Source organism: Haemaphysalis longicornis, unplaced genomic scaffold, assembly GCF_048455015.1.
Source record: "Haemaphysalis longicornis isolate Haplotype H1 unplaced genomic scaffold, Haemaphysalis longicornis Haplotype H1 scaffold_2, whole genome shotgun sequence".
NCBI classification, from domain to species: Eukaryota; Metazoa; Arthropoda; class Arachnida; order Ixodida; family Ixodidae; genus Haemaphysalis; species Haemaphysalis longicornis.
This window is the reverse complement of record NW_027526295.1, coordinates 220,231,576-220,236,316: the sequence shown is the minus strand read 5'-3', so window position 1 is coordinate 220,236,316 and position 4,741 is coordinate 220,231,576. Positions and strand designations below refer to the sequence as shown.

At 45.5% G+C, this 4,741-nt stretch overlaps 1 non-coding gene across 1 annotated transcript; it reads right to left on the bottom strand.

Annotated features, from left to right (window-relative positions):
* Positions 1-1,985: 1,985 nt before the first annotated feature.
* Positions 1,986-2,058, bottom strand: Trnat-cgu (transfer RNA threonine (anticodon CGU)). The gene has a single exon. It is a non-coding gene; the product is annotated as a tRNA-Thr (tRNA).
* Positions 2,059-4,741: the final 2,683 nt, after the last annotated feature.

The window sequence follows — 4,741 nt, the reverse complement described above, 5'->3', positions numbered from 1 at the left end:
AAAAGCGAACACCTGCACAGTGTAATATTTTTCCTGAAATTCATATCCACGCCCGGCTGGCGCATCAATTCACGCCGCCAGCTGGGCTGACCTCGCGAGTTAATTAGAACCTCCTCCCCACTCTCTCTGTCTGTTTTTTTGTCTAGTATCTTTAAGTACCTTTTTTTCTTTTCCTATGTTTATTTTTCTTTCCTGCTTTGATGAGAACAAACTTTCGCAGCAAGAACGGCAACGTAGCTGAGGTAACGCATTAAAATGGAGAGACAACCTAGTTGGTGAACATACATCGTTGAAATTTAAGCGCGAACGAGAAACACAGACAAGAAACAAGGACGACAGCGGTGTTTACCAAACTAGTCACAATCGAGTTTAAGCAGGGCTGCCTTCTACCAGGCGTGTCTAAACGGAACTTGGTTCCACGTTTTGGCGCCTTCTTCTCCCGTTCATCCACGGAAACGTCCACCACCACCAGGAGCCAGCGAGGGGTGGGGCAGAAGCCGAAAAGCGGCATTTTCTTTCTGAGGTGGCAGATGTTGTTCTGAGGTCCAGTATGACGGGTAGAATGGCGCCCTCCTTAAGCTTGATTGCGACTAGTTTGTAAAACGCCAGTGTCGTCCTTCTTTCTACTTCGTGTTTCTAGTTCACGCTTAAATTTCAACAATGGGGCAATGTACTTCCGTAAACACATATCGGTGACTAAACCGTTCAAAGACAGAAAGCATCTAACAAAAAGGCACAAATATTGGTTTCGCTTGCACATCAGTATATATGTGCTCTTACGAGGGAAGCGAAGCACAAAAACACAGAATAAAGACCACGCGCCTGCATTGCTGGCCCACTGAAGAAAGTATCACTTCCTTCTCCTGCTCATGTCAGACTCTGCACTACTCTATTCCCAAAGTTTTCTCATTTATTTCATAGAATAAAATCTCTAGGATAGATCCTATTCATAAACACTTTTGAATTTATCACCGTAAAAAGCATCTAGCTGCTTTTTATGGCGAAACTAAAAATACACTGCCTCTCCGCGGGAGCCTGTAGGAACGATGTTACCTATATAGTGGTCAATCGGAAGGACTCCTTAAATTCAAGGATATTGCAGCTATTTTCGGCAGAGCAAATTATGAAGCTGCCATTGAAGGCTTCGTCGTTATACTCTAACTGAAATTTTAGTTGTAGATGACTCTCTTTTTTGTTGTCACATATTTGTGGTAGTTCAGCAATCGTCCATTTCTTCTACACTTTCGTCGAAGGTTTTTTGGTATCTTTCAAAATCCCTATTAGTATTCACGTATCCTGGGTGCATATATATATATATATATATATATATATATATATATATATATATATATATATATATATATATATATGCTGTGAATCAGAAGGGGAAATGAAAGGCTCGTTGAATTAAGCCAGAAATAAGGGTTGGCGTCAAGAAAACCACGGAAAGCAAAGGGGAGAATGTGGTAGGTCATTGAAACATATAAAGAATTTGGAAATACAGAAAGAAAGTGGAGAAAAAATGCCCGTCGGGCGTGATCCGAACCCACGACCTCAAGAATATACGTCTGGTGCGATGAGCACTACGCTACCGGCGGGGCGATTTTCCCCTCCACTTTCTGGGTATTTATGTTTAGGTATTTTTGTTTTCTGTGCTTGGGGGTGGTAGCGAGCGCCATTCGGACTACTCGGGGTGAAGACGACCTTCTTTTGAACCCCCAGGCCGTGACTCGAGTGTGTACGACATGTCGAGACTGGTCGACCAGCATTGAACCCTCTTAAGCTACCTTTGGCACCAAGACTGCCAGAACAGGGGCCCGCGCTATACTTGTAGCAAATCAGAATGGGAATGAGGGGCTTGTTAAATTAAGACAGAAATAAGGGTTGGCAGTCAAGAAACCCTCGGAAAGCAAAGGGGAGAATGTGGTAGGTGATTGAAAGAGATAAAGAATTTGGAAAGACAGAAAGAAAGTGGAGAAAAAATGCCCGCCGGGTGGGATTGGAACCCACGACCTCCAGAATACGCGTCTGGTGCGATGGCCACTACGCTACCGGCGGGGCTATTTTCCCCTCCACTTTCTGGGGTATTTATGTCGAAGTATTTTTGTTTCCTGGCGTGGGGGTTGTTGAAAACCGTGGAGCAGGCGACGTAGAGAGAGGATCCCTTTATTGTGGCAGCGGCAAAAATCACTTCAAAAACCCAATGATGACGGCACGCGCCACTTCGTTTCCCGCATCCCCTCAGTTCATGCCAAGTTCGTCGTCCTCTTCTTGTCCCTGTCGCTTTAAATATGTAAAAGGTTCCGGATAGGCCAGATATGACGCAACAGGTTGCAGCTGGGTGACGGATTTGGTCCACGTGCATCCATGTCAACATTAACCTCGAGGGTTTCTAGGTGGTATAGAAGTTGCACAGGTCGGCGCAAGATTGCCCCAGAAGAGGTACGGATTGGACACGAACGAACTTTTCCATCTTTGCCTGGGGAAAGTTCTGTCACAAGCGCCATCTTCCACATTTGTCTCGGTGTGCCTCTTTCTTCCAAAGGACGACGTCTCCCAGCTTAACGGACGCTCGTGATCTGCCATCTCTGATAGGTGCAGAGTGAAGTTCTGGAAGGTAGTCTCGCCGCCATCGTGCCCAAAGCGCATCCAATAGCTTTTCCAGGTGCCTCCATCTTTTACGCTGTATCTCAGCTGACTGCTGTTTCGTCGAGTTTAGAACTGATGATTCTTAAGGTAGCATGGTCAGCCGTTGTCTGATCATAAAATCTCCGGGTGTTAACAGACTGGGTTCAGAGGGCTCCGAGTATGTGTAAGTAATGGGCCGAGAGTTAGGCATTGCTTCTACTTGCGTGAGGATAGCGGAAAGTTCTTCATGGGTGAGAGAATTCTTTCGAAGTATTATCTTTAGAGCAGTTTTGATGGACCTAATTAGTCGTTCCCAGGAACCTCCCCACCAAGGAGCTTGTTCAGCAATAAATTTCTATGAATCCGCTGACTTAAAAAGTATGTCTGAAGGTTTTTTCCTTGCATGATGGACCAGAAAAATTGAAGATCTTTCGCTGCTCTTTGGAAAGTGTTGCCGTTGTCAGAGTAGACAACTTTGCACAGTCCTCGTCTAGATACAAATCGTTGAAAAGCGAGCCTAAACTGTTCTATCGTAAGATCCGTGACGAGTTCTAGATGAACTGTTCGCACAACCGCGCAGGTGAAGATCAGGATGTACGACGTCCGAAGTATTCCCTTTGTTTTGTAGAGCAGTGGTCCAGCAAAGTCAACGCCGGTTACCTTTAATGGCGGGGCCTGGTGCGTCCTATCCGCTGGAAGTGGGGCAAAGGGTTCAGAATATGGCTTACGAGCGAAGCGCCGAAAAATCATACACTCATGTATGACACTTATTGTCACTTACCGGGCTCGTAGTATCCAGAACCTTTCCCTCAATTCTGCTAGGACGTCACAAATCCCAGCGTCTAAGAGCCTACGGTGCCCATTAAAAATTAACAGCCTGGTAAAGGTCCCAGTGGCTGGGAGTAAGAGCGGGTGCTTTGAGTTCTCTCGAAGGTCGCTGAACTGAAGCCTTGCTCCTACTCGTATCAATCCCTTTTCGTCGCGATATGGATTAATCGTTGTAATGTCAAAGGGATTTCTTTAACATCTCTCCCGAAAGCTTGTTCTTGTGTTTTTCGTATCAAGTATTCTTTAGCAAGTTCTATCTGCGTTGTATGGAGAGGACCGTGGCGTTTTGAGTGAGGAATCCTACAGTTATCTGAGAATCTCTTCAACCATGCGGTAACTCGCAGAAGACGGCTGTAAGAGCTATAGGCGCTCGCATCCACCACTAAGGAAAACACATTTGTTGCTGGGGCCGAAGACAGAGCTTCCTCTCCTGTGTAAACAGGAGCTATGACTTTGTTATTCTTGAGTTCACAGACGTTTGGTCGCCATGGTAGCTCTACTTTATAACGACCATTGTATTTCAGAGTAAGTTTGGTAAAAGTGTTGAAAACGTCGTGTTCTTCATCTGTAAATTGGGGTTCATTTTTCAATACGAGGTGTTCAATTTCCCGAAATGTCTTAAGCTGATGTGAGATTTCTTCAGTAGACAAGTGGAAGGTCTTAATTTCTTCCACTCTGCCGCTGTTAGAAACGCACGCGCTGCTCAAGTGTAGAGTCCATCCGACAGCAGTGTTTACAGAAGTCAGCGATTCTTTCAGACGCTTGGTATCTCCAGTGACCAACGTCCAGTCAAAATCTGCGCCAATAAGTATGTTAATGCCTGGGTCAGGCTGAACGTCGAAGACGGCAATGTCTGCAAAGGAAAGTTGACCATCTTTCATGTGTTGCAAAGCATGCTGCTCCGTTAGAGGGGAGAGGTTGTTACATATTTCTGGTACTTCCAGTGCCTCGATCTCCAATGGTCGGTTGTCGTACTGACTGTACAACGTGACTCTAACCTTTCGATATTGTTTTCTTTGAAATGAAAAATTTCCGAACCCCGAAATGGTCAACAGTTCGTGTCCGATCGATTCAGTCTGCAGACGTCGTGCTAGAGATTGTGTAATAAAGCTGCGCTGGCTGCCTCCATCAAAGAGGATTCTTACAAAACGTTTAGTTCTTGTGTCCTTGGCCCAAAAAAAGGCTGTCTGCAGAAGAACTGTACGTTCTGTCTGGTCAGTCGCCGAGCTGGAAACGGTGGTTACCTTATCTGGTAGTTCACGTTTCCAGTTGGGGTCGTACGTCG